Raw genomic sequence first — 19,796 nt, forward strand, 5'->3', positions numbered from 1 at the left:
GTGGAGTGGAGGTGCTTAAAAATGTCCTCTTTGGCATGTTGGTTAATTGCATTAGCGCATTACATATGATCTGTACATTGATCGAATGAAAATGTTTCCTGTTGACATATATAAATTCATCATGTGATGGTGTTTTTATATAAATGTGTGTGCAGTCGATAGCTCCGATTACATTCGGAAAAACGGCTCTCGCTGAAAAGTGCTCTTTAATGTTGACCTGTTCAGATGCATTGTATGGGAATTTGATATACCTGACTGACATGTGGATAATTCCATCCCACACGGCTGGCATGGCTCTGCTCAGGGTTGACCGGCACAATCCCGATCAGTCGGATTAATTGTTTTCACATTTATGACAGTTTCCCAGCATCACCTCTAAGTGTCGCCAAAGGATCAACAGCTGTAGAAGCCAGCGTACGCCAGCAATGACATTGGCATGAGCAACGTACGTGTTCGCAGCCATTTCACTCTACATCTGAACTTTTCCATGAACAAGAACATACGGAACATTTTTGCGCGCACGCACCTTTCGTACATGAGGCCCTTGGACTGTTGATGGTTTGATTGCATGTTAAAAATATGTCAAAGTGAAGAGACCTTGCACAAACAAGGAAAAGGGTACAAAAAGCTAGCAAAGGCACTGAATGTTGCTAGCAATACAGTTAGAAGGATAGTTTGATTAAAGTTAAAAGAACAGTGTCCGCAACCTGGTCGTGGCAGAAAAAGGATACTATCAATGGCTACCACTAGAGTCCTGAGGATGCAGGTGGTCAAAAACCCTTGACTGACCTGACCTGCAGCAAGATTTGGTCACAACAGATTTCAGGTTCCACGGTAAGGCGCACACTATATGCTGAAGGGCTTCATGCCCGAACTCCAAGACATACCCCACTATTGACCCAAAAGCACAAGAAAAGTCGTCTCCAATTTGTTCAAAACTATATAAATAAGCCAAAGAGGTTTTGGGATTCTGTTCTGTTCTTGAACTTTTGGGTCTATGGATCAGCGGCGTATCTGGAGGAGGAAGACTGAGGCATATGCTGAAAAGAACACCCTGCCTACGGATTTGAAAAAGGCAGAAACCCAAACCAAACTCCAGAATATTAGTGAACTGGAGGTCTCTGCCCATGAGGAATGGACTAAGATTCCCCAGGAACGCTAAGTACTCTACTAAGTAGTAAAGATGCTTGTCATGAAGGGGCTGAATAATTTTGAGACTGCAGTAGTCATTAAAAGTGGCATTTTGTGTTGAATTCGGAAAAACTACTTGTAATATTAGTTGTGTTGAGCTATTTAAATTCTTGTTTGATTTGTTTATTGCAAACAACTACTTATACATTTTGCCAATAAACCTAATTTGCAATAGGGGTTGAATAATTTTGATTGCAACTGTATTTCAGGGCATAGAATTCAGCAACAGGAAGAGGCTGGCCTAGACTTTCCAGTCAGTGAGTCATGGCTAGGAGGGCCCTGCTTTTAAAAGAAATGAGAGGAGCTGATTTGATTGGCCATGATTTATTATCCTTACACATCCGCAATGTATTCTGCCTGATTTATTCCATTTATTCCATTTCACTGCGGTATTCCTTAGTTGTGCCAGCAGCTCTCGCCATCACTAACCAAAAGTCTGTTGGACATTGTCCATGTTGTTTTGTTTTGGCTCCTGTTGGATGCTCATCAATTTTGCTTGTTCCAAATGCTGATATTTGTCTTCTGTCCTGTTCTAAGTTTGTCAAGCGCATTAGGCTAGATGTAAGAAGGCAGCAAGGTCAACAAGAACAACACACTGGTCAGAGAAAGTCTTGAATGTACATGGTCTCAATCAGTTCAACTGGAGAACTTTAGTGCTCAAATCCATGGGTGTTGAGGGAGAGAGTCTTCATATTAATGACAAACCTCTGCACAAGGCCAGATTCAGGTGATCTACGGATATCCAGAAAAGTAGATAAATACAAAAGCTCCATCGTGGCTGCTCAAGTCTAGTGTGTGCTCGGCCACCAGGAGTCGAGGCACTGCAGCCATTTAACTTGTTAGCTTAGCTAGGAGGCCCAAAGAATGTAATGTACCTGTGATCATTTCCAGCTAGATGGCGGCGCTACAGACCTCTCCAGACATGCCCTCGATCCAAACCTCCTGGCTGATTCAGGTATTTAAGCATATGCACCTTCCAAAGACACTTGCACTGCCACTGCTAGGCCAGTGGAGGTGCAGAGAGACGTAACAATGCTGCACATGCCATGAGTCTGTGAACAGCAGGATATGTTGTAGGGAATTATATACCACACTGAAAAGTTGGAAACATGCAGTCTGTTGCCTGCAGCTCTTCGCCTCACAGCTCAAGGTAGCTTCTCCCTCTTGAACTCCCTGCAATATTGTAAACTGATGATGTGTAAAAATGTAAAGAATGAATATTGTCTTGATTTACACTACCGGTCAAAAGTTTTAGAACACCCTAATTTTTCCAGTTACTTATTGCAGTTCAAGTCGTGCAAGTCCAATGAATAGCTTGAAATGGTACAAAGGTAAGTACTGAACAGCCAGAGGTTAAAAAAAAGGTTTGGTTACCCAAAACTGAAAAATAATATACATTGCAGAATTATACAAAAAGGCCTCTTTCAGGGAACATGAAGTGGGTTGACAATTTAAAGCTGTTCTGCAGCAATGAAGGTTGAATCAGCCTTGAAAGCTGGTGCTACTAATTCCTACAGGTGTTCCAACTTTTCTTGGTTACTTACAACCCCCTCTGTCTGCATAAAAGCAGCGTTGGAACACACTGTGGTACCAGACCCTCATGGGCATCAGGTAAACAATATTGTACTGAGGAAAGTAGTGTGTTGCTTCAAAAATGGCGAGAAAAAGGCAATTAACAATAGAGGAGAGACAGACCATCATAACACTTAAAAATGTAGGTCTTTCCTACAGGGAAATTGCAAATAAAGTCAAAGTGTCAGTGAGTACAGTGTTCTTCACCATCAAAAGGCACTCAGAAACTGGGGGAAACGCTGACAGGAAGAGGTCTGGCAGACCCAAAGCCACAAGTGGATCAGAGGACAAGTTTCTGAGAGTTAACAGCTTGTGTGATAGACGGCTCACAGGACAACAGCTTCAAGCACAGCTTAATAGTGGTCGTAGTAAGCAAGTCTCAGTTTCAACTGTGAAGAGAAGACTTCGAGCTGCAGGTTTGACAGGACGAGTTGCAGCAAGAAAGCAATTGCTAAGATGTCAGAATAAGACAAAGAGGCTCACCTGGGCCATGAAACACCACCATTGGACTACTGAAGACTGGAAGAAGGTGTTATGGACTGATTCGGTTCATCACGCAGGATCTTTGTACGCCGTCGAGTAGGCGAGAGGATGCTTCCACAGTGTGTGACATCAACTGTCAAACATGGAGGAGGAAGTGTGATGGTCTGGGGCTGTTTTGCTGGATCCAGGGTCGGTGAACCAAAACGGCTACCACAGCATTCTGCCATGCAATACCCTCTGAGATGCACCTAGTTGGTCAGAGGTTCATCCTACAGCAAGATAATGACCCAAAACACATGTCCAAGCTATGCCAGAACTACCTTAAGAAAAAAGAACAAGATGGTAAGCTTGAAAACATGGAGTGGCCAGCACAGTCTCCAGACTTAAACCCCACTGAGCTGGTTTGGGGTGAACTGGACAGAAGAGTGAAAGCAAAGCACCCTACAAGTGCCATACATTTATGGGAACTTCTGCAACAGACTTGGGAAGAACTTTCTGAAGAATATTTGATTTCCATTGCAGAAAGAATGCCACGAGTGTGCTCAGCTGTTATATCTGCCAAAGGTGGCTACTTTGATGAGTCAAAAGTTTAGAATACATTTTGGTCTATAAATTGATTCCATGATTTCTTTTTCGACTCAGATTGCTTATTTGTTCTATCCTTTCATTTCAGAGTGCAATGAGACACCAAACTGAATAATTTTCAGTAAAAAACTAGAAAAAGTGTGGTGTTCTAAAACTTTTGACCAGTAGTGTATAAATATATTTTTCATGAACAATAGTTTTGAGTACTAAGGCCTCTGAGTAAAAACACAATGCAGTTTCTATTAATACTTAATAATAACAATTCGAAGCCAATTAAATAACCTGGATGCTGCATTTTCGGGGTTTTGATACAGTGAAGTCCAGTCTTTTTGGTGTCAGTGATGATATTGCTGAAGAATGTTCAGACACGCACACACAACTACAAACTTGCCACTAAAAGGCATCAGAAAGTCCTCATAACTCTGTCTCTGTCAAATATCAGTCCTCCGTGTCCTGTCCCACCCATCCATCCATCCACTGACCCCCCCACCCACGCACACACACACACACACATTGGCGAAGGCACTGGTGATGTTATTTGACAGAGTTTGATCAGTGTCTGCCTGCCACATGCAAATGTATGTGGTCCAAATAAAGTAATGTATCAAACATGTGTCCTTTACACAAAGCACAGCAGAGAACAAAACACTTTACACACACACACCACAGCTCTCAACATAGATGATATCAATCATTTCATTGGCATTCTTACCCTGTCACATGCTCTCCCACAGTAAAATTGAATGTGTGGCTGACCACAGATTCTGTTGGCCACAGACACAGAGGAATGTGACAATATCCAAGGGAAATACATGCAGGCCTGACAAAACAGAGCCAGCCAACAACACAAGGTAACTCCTCTACTATAATAGAGGAGGTTGATTAGTCTCAAATACTGGTTATTGCATCTCATGCTTTGTGAAATCCTTGAACATATCCACATTTTCTTTCAGTTAGTACAAACAATTTCTTGGACACATACTGCTTACTGAATATGTAATATCCTTGATCGAGACACAAAAGGCCGATAAGCTTGAGATGGAAGAGAGAGAGCAGGTCAAGCTCATCAAAGCATCACTGCAAATGTGAAAAAGTTGTATAAATCATTTTGTGGCTCCAGAGGGTGGATGAAATCGGATAAATGTCCGCAAGTGATGTCAAATGAGTCAGTGTCTTATGGGGATGACGCATGAAAATGAAGAAAATCCGGAGGTGTGCAGTTGGAGCTTACCAAACCTCGGCACTGTCTCAACAGCAACTTGGTTTCCACATCCACAAGGGTCTATGTAAAGTGAGTTTTGTCAGTCTGTGTGCACAACCCAAAGGTTTAGGTTCCCATCAAGTTTTCTTGTTTGTTGGTGTACCTCTGTAGTTTTGTATAGAAGCAGTTGCAGTCTGCCATTTTGAGCTTGAGTCAATAGCTGTATTTGGAAACTATAAGATAAGAATTAAATATTTAATTATTTTTTAAAATTAACCTTCTGTGTCATGAGCACTTCATAACATGGTATTGAAACGTTAGATTATCAGCAAATAGAAACATGTTACATCAGTACAGAAAAGCACCTTATCTCGTTCCACGTCTGACGCTGGTGCTCCAGTAATTATATAATTAGACGCCGATATGCGCTCAAAGACACACATATGCATGCACGTACACATGTAATTCTGCTCAAACAGATGCAAGCATTCACTCCCCCCGAGAAAACTGCAACTGCTTGTTCACGTCAGAGGTGTTTATGCTGGCATGATTGGTGCCCACAGGCCCTTACTGCTGTTTCTCCACCCAATAAAACACAAATCTGTTGACAAGGATCAGGAATTAAGTGGCCCAACGGAATGTATACAGACTTGCCGCATACAGTAGATACACATGGAGTTCATAGAATAGTTTCTGTTAAAGTATTCCTCTATGTGAACACACCACAGTTCAGTAGAAACTGAAAGAAATGAATGATAATAATAATAATAGCTCATGTGTTTCGGTTACTTTTTCTTTCATTTATAACCTTATAGGAAAAAAGTAAATATAGTTTCATGTCATTTTATCTTTGAGTATCATGTGTGAATTGCAAAATAGTTTTCTTATGCTACAGAGGAAAGTTCTTAGAACATTCAAGAACATAGTTCTTTGAAGACTCACTTTCTGACGTTGTCATTTAAATGAGTACCCAATAGATGGTCTGACTTCAGCTATACCTTCACAGATTAATCCACCACAGTGATCCTGTTGTGAACTGTCTGGTGCAGATTAGCTGCCTCATATGTTACATGGGCACATGCCTTTTAAATTTGTAATTGAATACACTGGCACAAGTATGAGAACATATCACCTTTAAACATCACAAACATTCCCATCATTCTACTAAACCATCTCTCTAAACTAAGGACAGAGAAGCGGAAGCAATTGTGTGAAATGATTTATAAATGTGCAGATGTCGTTGTGTGTTATGGCTATGGGCTGATTGTGTTTTGTAATAATAATGAGAAATAATGAGGGAAAAAAATGCTTGTCATTTTTGATTTTCGACCCATTTCAATAAAAGTATTCCCTTCGTAGCTAATGGCCATCATGGGAAGTACCAGACAGAGTAGTACTACAACCAACACACACTCACACGCTAGCTCTTGCACCTACAGCCAGGTGGTCCTTCCAAGGAGGTTCTGATGGCCGCTGGCCTGTCCTGGTTTCCCATGGTTCAGCATTTTTATGAGCAACTGGAAGCCATTATTGAGATGAGGGTGCTGAGCAGAGCGGAGCGGTCTGCATCCAGTGATGACAGGTCTCTCTCAGTCTGGGTCCCCTTCCTTCCCAGTGCAAATTAAACACAAATGGCCTCTGCACTGTCACACACACACACACACACACACACAATCCCTGTGCATGCAATAATATGATATTCACACAGCACAACGTGTCCTGCAAGTATATCTACAGTGTCCAAGAGTGCTCCACACATGAAACAATAAACATTTGCACAGTGTACGGTCTTTCTTTCTTTCTTTCTTTCTTTCTGTCTGTCTTTCTTTCTTTTTTGTCCATCCAAAAACTTATGATTTGCGATAAAGGATATTGTCTCTAATTATGTGTGTGTGCATGTGTGTGTGTCTGCATATGAAGCATATCTCTCTGATCTGATCGCTTAGATAGTTAAGTTTTGTTTTTTTTTATTTCCCATGCACATACACACACACATTGGAGTGCTGTTTAGGTAATGAGCTGCCAAGCATTACATTCTTCCAGACTGTCCATAAAGACACATTTCACTCAAAACCACAAATGTAAACCTTATGGTGGCAGCAGTGCATATGGGATATTGTCATAGGGACAGATTCATCAGATTACTTTTTTCACTCTCACGTCCAGGCCGAATGAGTGGACTCTAGTGACGCCCAACGGAGCTGGAGAGATTAAAAACCCTGTGTTTCTTCTGCCATCCTTTATCATCAGAATACATCTTCAGCTGATGTAAGTCTGGCTGCTGAAGAAGGTTACCACATCACATACTCTCTTATACATCTCATACAGCTCTTGCAAGTAGGTTAAACTTCTACTATGGGCTACGTTATATGTAGTGTTTGACTGCAATACTTGCAATTGTTCGTTTATATTCTGCACTATTTACTAATGTTCAGACTAAAAATATTCCAGATTCCATAAGAAATATATTTTCCTCGTTAAATAATGGTGATATTTTTCCTTGCCACTGTCGTCTTCCTGCTTGCTCTTGCGGTTTCAGGCTGGGTTACAGACTGGAGTTTGTAACAACATAACAACATATATTATATGCAGTATAGTATGCAAACTACATCATGTATGTATGCATCTATGTATGACAGATGTATGTTTATCTCATTCCTCCTGCTGCTCACATCTCCTCCTCTCTTCTCTCTTTTCTGTCTCTACCCGGCTGGCCTCAAACAGGTGGGTCCTTCCACATGAGCTGGGCTCTGATCAAGGTTTCTTCCTGGTAAAAGGACGTTTTTCCTTGCCACTGTCTCCTTAGTGCCTGCTCTGAGGGTTTGAGGCTCTGGGATCTATAAAGCTTTTAGATAACAATTTGTATTGTTATTGACAAAGATAAATTGAATTGAATTTGAAAATTTCTGCATAAAAATGACTCAAAACATCAGCGGATATTCACATGAGTCCTGATGGTGAACATAGAGAACCCAGCCAAACAACAATGAAATATTATGAAATATTATGCTTTTGCATTTGTTTATTCAAGAAAATGAATCATTTGTACATATCAGTGAGTTGCAAAAGTATGTGAACCCTTGTTTTCAGTATCTGGTGTGGTAATCCCGTAGACTGCTGATCAGTTGTCTACAGCGGCTGGGAGGAATTCCTAGAGATGGTTTTGTAATCTTTTCCAGTCTGATAATCAACAACAACTCTTTTTCTGAGGTCCTCAGATAGCTTCTTTGTCTGTGCCATCATACACTTCCACATTTTTATTTTTTTCTAAATTCAGTATTGTGGTCTGTGATCAGCAGTTTGTGCATCGGTTCTGCACTAAATCCCCCTTCATGACTGTTATAATGATCTGTTTATGGTGAAATCGTGTCAGAAAGGCAGTGGTAATCCATTCTGGAGGATGTAGGTTGTGGTGATACTGGACTGAATTAAACAATGTGTCTGTTATTTAGCCTAGCCCACTGACTAAAATGGCATCGTCAAAATATTCGAAACATATGTCACTACAAGACAATACAATTAAACAGTACTACAAACCACAGCCTTCAAAGTGAAAACACAGTTTAGTCAACAGCTCTCTCAGATTCCTGAAACTAATTCTGAATATCATAACCTTCATGAAGCTAAGATTTAGCGCAGGTCTATCAGAATGTTAGAATGCATTCATATTCACTGGTGTTCTGGCAAGAAAGTGTATTTCTATAAGTATATATGAATGACTCTTAGCATTTTAAACACATTCAGTGCAGACTGTCAGACAAGAAGTAAATCTTGGCTGCCTTTGAGAGAGGCCGTGTTGAAGACGACAGGCTGTGATAAAGCGATGGAGGATGACGCGAGACTGTGAGAGTTGGCTGATGACTAGGGAGTGCAGTCCCATCCATCACGGTGATGAACAGGTCGAAACAAAACAACATGGCATTCCAGAAGGGAGGAAGAGAGGAATGTGGAGGAAGCAACAGGAGGAGAGAGGTGCAAAGGAAGAAGGAAAGGAGAGGAGAGGGAAAAGAGGATGGAAGAGATGTGAAGAGAAAAGTAAAGGAAAGATGAGGGGGTAAGAGAAGAAAAAGAAGGAATAGAAAGAAAATAAAAGAAAATAGGTGAGGAAAAATGTAGATTGTAAGCCACGCAAACACAGACACACACTGGTCTTATTACTCCTCACAGTAACTCCTCTCTGTATGTTAATTAAGAAGTCTGAAAGCAGCAAACGTGTGTCATGATGGATTATGCAGTTTGGTTTTTCTGCTTTCTAACAATACACACAGAAGCTGCTCCCTTATGACTAATCAGCAGGCAGACATTACAATTTCCCTCCAAACCTCTGCAATATTTTCTCTCGTGCCACAACTTCATCACTTCACTGTGAGTTCAAGCTGTGACTCAGCAAATTTTTACAACATGTATAGAAATATAGGGTTTTCAATGCACAAAATATAACAACTTTCCTGCTCAATAAAAATGTCTTTACACATATTTACACTTAGGAATAGATTTAAGCACATTTCTCTCTGATCTCAATTACCCTGGCTTATAACAACACCAGTTAAGTAAGTGGTCCTGTTTTTATGTAGTGCTTTTCTACCTATTGGTACTCAAAAGGCTTCACGGTCACAGTGACACATTCATTCGCTCACACACATTCACACACCAGAAATGGTCAAATTAGCAACTGGGGGTTCAGCATCCTGCTCAAGAACAGTTTGACTGGGGATGTTACAGGGATCAAACTGCTAAGCCTCCAGTTAGTGGATTACCCACTCTGCCTACCGAACCACAGCGACGAAGTGAAGGAAAGTACTAATAAACTCCTGCAAATACCAAAAAGTGTCAGAGCAACCAATGCATCTTTACAAAATATCTGATGACGAAGTCCTGAAACTAAACACAGAGAACCCAATCAAACAAATGAAACTGAAATATTATACCTGTCTTTGTTTATTCAAGAAAATGAATCATTTGTACTTATCTGTGAGTTGCAAAAGTATGTGAACGCTTGTTTTCAGTATCTGGTACGGTAACCGCTGAACTGTCAGCGACAGCAGCTTGGGGGATTTTAAGCCCATTTCTCAGTCCAGAACCAGTTCTGATATGTTGGTGTGTTTTCTCACATGAACTGCTTGCTTGAAGTCCTTCCACAACATTTCTATTGGATTAAGTTCAGCACTTTGACTGGGCCATTCCAAAACATTTATTTTGTTCTTCTTTACCCCTTTTTTGGAGAAGGACTCGTGTGTATATAAGACATAGGACATAAGACATAAGACACAAGACATGTTTATTAATCCCACTTTGGGAAATTACCTTGTCACAGTAGCACGGAATTTGGCAAAATATAAATACAAAAACAATAACGACTTCGACAGGGGAATTACCAAAAAACACAATACAAATTTGAAAAATATATACAAAAACTAACAACACACATAGAAATATAAAGACATTCTGTATATACAGCATGGTGGTGGAAAAAAAAAACTTTACAAATAAATAATTGCTAAAACTTTAAAAACTATAGGATGGTGAGGTCGTTTTCTTGTTGCATGACCACGTTTTATGTTCAGATTCAGCTCACAGACAGATGTTCTGATAATTTGTTATAGAACTTCTTGGTGTAATTCAGAATTCATTGGTCCATCAATAATGGCAATCCATCCTGGATCAGACGCAGCAAAACAGACCCAAACAAGGACATTACCACTCCCATGTGTCACAGACGGGTTGAGGTTCTGATGCTGAAATGCAGTGGGTTTTTTTACAAAAAAAAGGGAAGAATATAGGAAGAATATAGGATGTCATAAGACCCAATCCCCTGCTGGTGGTGGCGGCTTAGGTTGTTATTATTATTGTTCATAAATAAAATTCATTCATTCATTCATCTTCTATAACCGCTTATTCCTGTTAAGGGTCGCGGGGTCTGCTGGAGCCTATCCCAGCTGTCATCGGGCGAGAGGCGGGGTACACCCTGGACAGGTCTCAAGTCTATCGAAGGGCTAACACAGAGAGAGAGACAACCATTCACACTCACACCTACGGCCAATTTAGAATCACTAGTGAACCTAACCAGCATGTCTTTGGATGGTGGGAGGAAGCTGGAGAACCTGGAGAGAACCCACGCAGACAAAGGGAGAACATGCAAACTCCACACAGAAAGGAACCAGTCGGCCCATATATTCGAACCCAGGTGAGGCATCAGTGCTAACCACCTCGCCACTGTGCCGCCCTCATAATTAAAATAAATAATAAAATAAAATAAAAATAAATAAATGGTAAAACTAAATTAACTGGAGAGTTAAAGAAGATGTCAATGAGGTGTCCACATCAACACAATCCAGAGATGAAGCGTACTGTAATCAGGCTGTGTGCATGAACTATGGGTAAGTAGTGCTTTGGAGTTGCTCTCCTTCAAACCATTCCTGATACAGTATATTGGATTAAGGAAAATAGGGACTTGTCAGTCAGTTCATCATCAGTTCAAGTCCAAGTAAACATTTCCTTTCGATGTTCTTGTGTTCCAGAGACTGTAGATGGCCGGGTATGTGTGTGTATGCATGTATATCTATAAAGAAACTGTGAGATTTGGTGTTATCTACCTTAAATTAGTTTTTATCTCCAGTATGTAGTAAATATAAATGGCAAATATCAGCAGTAACATGTTTCTTTTAGCATAGCAAAGCAGGCGTCAGAAAGCATTTTGTCTTGCCATGTCTTTATGTTTTCCAGGTACTAAGAAGAAGATATAAGTGAGATGGAATAAAGGATAAAAACAGGTAATGAAAGGATGGATGTTGGACAGTATCATGAAAGAGACTGTTTGCGTGTTGCATTCACAAAGCGTGGTGAATGTAACCCAGCAGGGAATCCAAATGTTGGCTTCGGTTTGACTGTGAAGCAACAAAGCCAGATGTTGCAAAAGAGATATAAAAACATTAGAGAAAAAACAAACTACTGTGCAGATCTGAGGATTTACAGAACTGAATTTAGATGAAAGGCACTTTAACTGCAACACTGTGTGTGTGGGTGTGTTATAAACCATTGTATGACGTCTTAAGGGCCTTAAGGGCGCATAAATCTTGGCATCATATCACATTCGTCAACCTGTATTTGTGTCATTCTTTCTCTCTGCAGGCTCTCTGCACCATAGACCATGATTGGACAGAGACCAAGTATTTAGTTGTTAAGAAGGTCACAAGCACAAAGAGGCTAATGTGAGCTTTATAAAAGCAGAAACCTCCCTGGAACCAGCTTCTTCTCATCCACACAAGTGTCTCCACAATTTGTTAGTCTTTGCTTTCTTCTGAGGAACACATGCACATAACAACACACACACAACATTTTACAGTATACACACAATTCACCATGAAGCATTCATTAAATTGCAACTTAATTTCCACTGCAAACACTCATAATTGGTCAAGTCTGGGGTTCCCATAAGGAAGACATGCCCCAATAATGTGACTGTGTGAACAAGTTTAGCTTCCTGCCTACCAATAACAATTAGGGCTCATAATTAATACTAATGGTGTTGTCTTATGATTATATATGTCAGTTTTGCTCATAGACTATATAAAGAGTTAGAGGTAGTTTATATACTGATGCATACCCAAGGGACCATTTTTCTGATAAGTTTCATTTTAGTCAGATATTTTACGCTATAGAAACAGGATGAGACGTCATGATAACTACAAGTTGCCATGCCAATAGCACCGTGAAGCAGGTGGAAAAAAATCACGAATAATTGTGTGTCGATAACGCCACTCCACGTAGCTCTACTCCCGGACCGTACTGTGCAGGCTCTGGCTCCAAACTAGCAAGACGGCACCGCACCGCCCTTAGCCCCGGAAGTATATACAGTCAATGGTCAGTTTAGCCAATGCAAGGAAGTGGGGACGCATAGTTCATATTTATATACAGTCTATGGTATGTAGCAGCAATGGCTCTTAGGCTAGGTCTGAGTTGCGAAACTAGTAATAACTTAAACAAATAAATAAATATTGCCTGTGAAATAGTCTCTGCTAAGAGTTTGTTCTCTGTGGCACTGTGACAAAAACATTTCAAAGCAAATGATGCATTCAAAGGCAGTCAGAACAATTTATTTGACAAGCTTGTGAAAGTTAGAAGAAGTTTAACTGTATCTCAATATATTAAAGGAATATTTTTAAAAGTTGTCTAGCAGTTAAGCATATCAGAAAGTGGTCTGACAGAGATATATTAAATACATAACAAGAGGAGATATGAGGAGTCTGCTATGATGACCTATTTCAGGCGCAGATGAGCAGCAGGGTGGCAATCTATCACAGTACCCACAGTGCTTCTGACTGCAGGCTGCAGAGGGCTCTTCTTGATCCCAGCTGTGTAGGCAGTATGTTTTATAAACTAATAATCCTCTTATCTGGGTCATCAAGTGTGCCCCTCTGCTCTCTTCATGCTACACTACACCTGAGATACACACATGTGGATAACTGTGCACGCTCCAGCACCTTCCTTATCTGATGCTGCCGCGCTTTCTCTCTGCCAACAGCTGTCTATGGGGACACACAGGTGCCCATAAGGACAAAAAAGTTTTTTGCTCTTTTTGCACATCTTTAAAATAGAAAGCAAATACCAACTATCATTTGTGCAGATAATATTTTTATTTAAAGTCACATTACTCAGGATGCAAGATAATGCTGTTGGTACAAATGCCCATCCTCTACCAATGTCATTATTACTGATGAGTAATTAAAGAGTTTTATAATTACTGACATGATAAAAGTCAATCAGCACTGTTCCCACTGCAAGGCCTTATTAAATGTCCCTCATGTGCCACTGTGAGGACACAGTAAATGTCAGGTTGTGCTCTATATGATTTCTATTCAGGTTTTCTGGGAATAACAGATTTGCACAGAGTCACTCTTATGGAAAAGTAATGTTAAAACAGAAACAACTTGTTAGGTCATGAAAACAACCCAATGATAGAGATCCATGGGAAAGTGAAGGTATTTTTCCAGGAAACTTGAAGAAACAGCGTCAAACCTGATACTTTTGCGTCACAGAACGTCGTTCATCCTTGTTGTAAGGAGTGGGAGTAGAGAGCTGTTAGAACGTTGGTGGCTTGCACTTTCTCACCTCAGTATCTTGCTTTTAACCCAATCTGTAAGGAAATGACTGGTGAAAGGAGAACTGGAAAAGGCCTGCAGTCCTGTGCATTATCGCACTCATCAGATGCTCTGTGATTTGTAGCGGAGCAGCACATGGGGTACGTAACCCCCATGCTGAATATCACCTTACTGTAAACTACATGATAAATGCACAGGAGAGCAGAGGGGATGGGTGGGGGGCACCACTTTATTCAGAACAGGTGGCCATGCGTGCTAAGGCTGAAATGACAAACAGCTGTGGTGGTGTGTTTGAGCCAAAACACATATGCACACACACTGAAATTCCACTTTGGACATGATTGCCCATCACCTGTTTAATAAATCCAGTCATGCACTCACACTTTAGTTACATTTGTTGGAATCAAGCAGTAATATGAAGTTTATCTGAGTCTGACTTGTCATTAAGATCTGGTTTGAGTTTGTTGGTCTTGAACTTTTACAATTCATATGTAAGTGTCAATGCTAAAGGCTTTTACGAGGTTGCTTGACACTCACATATTTATGAATATTTTTTGAGTAATTATGACAGGGAAAGCAGAGTTATCCTGAAACTTCTTACATTTTGCTAAAGTTATAGTAGTTTTAGATTATATATTATTGTGTCACATTAGCTGTCTGTCATAAGGGCTGTTATATGCTGAAATATGTGCTGTTTCTAGACAATATTCCTGCTAGAAACATGAAATGGAACTAATGTGTTTCATTTGTCTTTTTGATTATTTATGGATGATTGGGATGGAATAGCACAATAAAACTAAAAGTCATGACCAACAAAAAGATAGGCTATTTGGCTATTAGCACGATATCTAAAGTAAATCTGAGGTTGAAAGATTGAACTCTGCAAGAGAGGACCCACTTCGTCTATACACATAAAGAGTTAATTCTAAAGGTAGCATGATTCTTTGTTAGATTAGACAGACACGCAACTTCATATAAGAAACCAAATGGCAAAGCCCACTGCCTACTGAAAGTGTGGAAGGAAATTTTCAGTCAGAAAAGGAAATAATTCGTTAATTCCAAATAATCCCAACACAATGGATAGCTTTCCACATATACTCTGTCACGTCACAATTACATCTGTTATTTTATGTGGTTATCACTGTAGAGTGTGGTTTGCTGTACACTGCATGAGAGAGCATGTGGAAATAACCAGAAACCACACGAGTTTGCTAACCAAGAGCCACTTGTCACAGAGCGAAATGCAAGGTGGACGGAGCCTTCGTGATCGGTTGTCTTGTATGACTACAAGTGCATACTGTATGACTGGCATGTGCGTATATAAACATAAGAAAACTGACGTCAGCATTTAACCCATCAATTTGTACACACAAAAAGTGTGAGCACACTCAGAGCTGTTTTGGGGGTTAGGTGCCTTGAGCTAGGCCACTTCAGCCATGGATGTAGAGGGGATTTGAACCAGAAGTCCAACAGCAACAGGTCCAAACTAATCCACATCACCGCAAGAAATTACAACAGCATTGTTCTACTTTCAAATAATGCATCAGCCAAACTTGGAACATTTCAAAACATGAAAAAAAAATGTAACAAAACAGAGACGATCATGCGTCACTGGCTACAAATCTTCTCCACATTGTTCCATTTTTCCAATTCTTGAAATTGGAACAATTTTCCGACAACGCAGAGAAGGTTAGAACATTATTCCAACTTCTGTGCTTTCTTTCTTAGTTGCGGCCACATTGTCAACAATTTTAACTAAGTAGATCTAGTAAACGCAGCAAACTAGGAGATAAATGAATTGTCCAGAATTAGATTGGAATGATTCCTTTCCCGGCAGTATAAAAGCTAACCTGAACTGTGTTTCTTTATACCAGCAAGTACTGAGAGTACACTGCAATGTGTGTCTAAACAAATGGGAAGAGACGTCAATTTCCCCCTGGTGATCATGTTAACAAACCACTATCTCCATAAAGCATAAAATAAATTGGTTTCATCAATGTATATTTAAAAGAGAATGACTTTAAGCTTTAAGTACCTCAAACTACATCGAAACACATTTCAGTTGTTAGATTTCTTCCAAACAGTCGGAGTATAGAGACAGATTTTAGATGAGGGTAACTAGAATGAATTAGATGCTTGACTACAAGCCTACCATCGCAAAACAGAACTCACGTATCACTAACAAATCTCGCAACAATCTGGTCTTAGTCTGCAAAATTAAAATGTCAAGGCCAGAATACTGAAAGATTTTTGTGCTTTCGGCATGTATTCTCTTTGGAAACAAACTGGGTTTAAGAAAAGGTCTACTGCATAAGAGGCTAACAGAGATTGCTCAAGTCAGTCTTTCAGTTTGTATAAATCTTTCTGTTGTTTTTCATTTTGTTTTGTTTTATTTTTTGCTAAAGTGTAGTAGGGTATGCTGTTGGTTAAGTGACTGACATCCCCCGCTGTGAGCCAAACGACCATGTTGCAGTCACCTATGGCTTTTAGAGATCTGAGAGCTCTTATCTGTCCTGCAGCTGGTGCATGACACTGGTGAATAAGGGCACAGATTCATGCCAAGTCGCTTTCTCTTCCCCCACCTCTCTTAACCTGTATGAGTGCGTGTGTGTTTATGAAGATCACATTAAATGAGTGGCATGCCTGCCTCGCACGAAGGACCTCTTAGTGCCAGTTTCACGCCAAAGCTCATTCCAACATCAATTCACTTTGTCAGTCAATTTGCTTAATGGAGCTCCTCAACTTTCATGTTGAACTGTTTAACTGGCTCTCGTCCAGCCAGCTCTGTTCTTCCATGGCCCAGAGAAACACGCAGTCAGCAGAAAATCCCACATGTAAACAACTAATAAATGCTCTGGGAACACTGCAAGTGATGGACATAAACAGGAACTTAAAATGAGTATTTGGTCATGTATAATAATGTAGTCATTTTACACATACCTTTATAGCTGGAATGAGTGAATATATACATAGAGAAGCAGACACAAATAAGGCATCAGTTTTGTGAATGCATGTCCAAAGAGCTTACATTCAGTAGACATCCTACGTACCCAATCAGGTACCTTGATCCGGCTGAAGCCAAGCCAAGAGTAATTCTTTGTGGCTGCTCTGAAGGAGCCTGGCCGTGACTAACATGAACCACCGTTATCATTGCTGAGCTGCCAGCCAGGAAATAAATACAGCTGGAGAAGAACGTGGAGCAATACGCCTTCCAGGTATGTTTGGTCCCAGTTGAACCTCCACAGAAAGGGAGCTAATAAACTTGTCACAGGCCCTTTGAGCAACACAGCATGCCAGTCATCAACTATGTTAATGTAGCGATTAAGATGAATGTGTCATGAAAGGACATATAAAGGTACGTCTCAAAAATAAATTATTTAATTAACAGTTTGGAGGAGACACATAAAATCACAGGTTCTGGCTAAACAGAACTGGGTCAAATCCATCTTGCTGCTTTCATTCATAGGCTGTCAGACAGGCATTTTTACCATTTCACATTTTTCTATTCAGAAAACTAGAAGGAAAAGGTTGCTGACCTTACTCATTCATTTACTTACTCATGAGAACAGTGGTGTAATGTGTTCTGAGGCTCTGCAGGAACTGGCAAGTCTGAGATAATAAGGGCGACCTTGGCTTGGAGAGAAAAGCCTGGGTTATAAACAGGGGTGTAGAGTTCAAACCCATGGGTACTTAGCAGAAATAGAGGTAAAGGGTCTAGCAAAGGAACAAAATTGAGTTGCACTATAATTCAGGATATTGTGGCCTCTACTGGCCCAAAACTCCATGAAGATGCAATACAAAATTCCAGCATTTGTTAATACACAGGATTAGATGTTACAATCCCTTGTGCCAAGATCCCAGGCAAAACACATTTAGAGGCCCTGTCCAACTGAGAAACCCTAACAAACCTACGGTCATGAGATATGACGATTAACCTAGAATCTAAATTAACTAAGTAAATGCTGCTGTGGCCTCTACTGCGGTGGCTTCTACTGCTGTGGCCTCTACTGGCCTAAAACTCCACGAAGAAGGTAAATAAACTGTCCAGAATCAGACAGACTGCATGTTAGGTAACGTACACTGGCATGTGTGTTTCTGTTATACCAGAAAGTACTGTCTTTTTATTGAAAAAGAAACATGAACTTTAATGGGCATATTTCAAGTTTGCTTTAAACGGTAAAACCCAGTATCAATAAGCACTGGGTCTGTTGCCATATTTAACACAAGGACAGAAGAAAGGAGACAGATTTTGCCCACAAACGAGTTTTTGACAGCACTACTGTTTGACACAGTTTTTGAGTCAGATGTTTTTTCATTAATGCGTATGATCTAGAAACTTGTGTTATCGATATTTAAGTGTAAATTAATTGATTCTATCACAAAACACAACTGCTATAGTCGAACACCAAGCGTTTTCTTTTCGGTGCTTGACTGTGGGAATAATTCTTAATTAAGGGGTTATTTATAAAACCAACAAAAATGTATAAAAGTAAGGAAAGATTCAAATATCCTTCAGGACATTTAGAATATACAATCCATGGCAGCTTCTGTAGCCAAGTTGGGAAAGAGTCCCTCTGATCCACGGCCAATTTTAAACTGCCTGATGGAACCATGCTGCCTGGGCCTGTGTAACTGTAGTGTTGGTGTGACCCATGTCCCGTTCTCTGTGGGCAGAGCAGAGGCATTCCAACAGCAGTCACGCTCCCATCCTTAAGTAAACCCTGCTGGCGTAATCGTCCGAGGGAAGCAGCCAGAGGAGTTGCTAAAACACTGGAATCACGCACTCACTGAACAGTGCCCGCATTGAACGAGGCTCTGCGAGAGAGGCGGCCCAGAGCAGATCTGCAACACCTGCAACACCTGCCCCGTTTAAAACACCATGCGCGTCATGTGGGAGAGACAGCATTTATAAGATTCCAGCTCGAAGAAGCTGTTCACACCAGATTTCAGCCAAGAAATATCTTTGAACTATAGCAAGTTGGGTTTGGCAATGGGCCCAGACCTCTCTGATTTTATACATTTTGACAGTGCCTACTGAAAGCGGAAAAAGGAAATGGTATATTAATCCCAACACAATGGATACCACACATACACTGTCACAACACAATTACATCTGTTATTTTATGTGGTTATCACCGTGTAGTGTGGTTTGCTGTACACTATGTGAGAAAGTATTTGAAGTTGGCCAGAAACCACACAAGTTTGAAACTTCCACTTCTCATATGCAAGAGGATTGGTTGTCTTGTGTTGATCTCCTTTTACAACTCAGAGTACATATCAAATGAGCTTTATTTTGGCCTGGCATGCACACATACACATAAACTGACTTCTGCATTTAACCCATCTATTTGTACACATAAAGAGAACAGTTTTGCAGGTTGGGGAACTTCAACCATGGATGTAGAGGGTATTCAGACCATTAACCCTACAGCACATAGTCAACACTAATCCATATCTCCCCCCACAATACTGTCCCAATTTCCATGGACGTGTCGGCCAAATTTGGAATGATTAAAAAACTGGAAAAATGGATGGTACAGATGGTACAAGTTTAGGCATCACTGGTTCAGCCTACCTAATCTTCTCTGTATCATTTCATATTCCAGTTTTTGGTCCACGCTACATATTGTCCTGTGTCGAGATCCAAGTGTACCTGTGCAAAAGTC

Source organism: Chelon labrosus, assembly GCF_963514085.1.
Source record: "Chelon labrosus genome assembly, chromosome: 4".
NCBI lineage: Eukaryota > Metazoa > Chordata > Actinopteri > Mugiliformes > Mugilidae > Chelon > Chelon labrosus.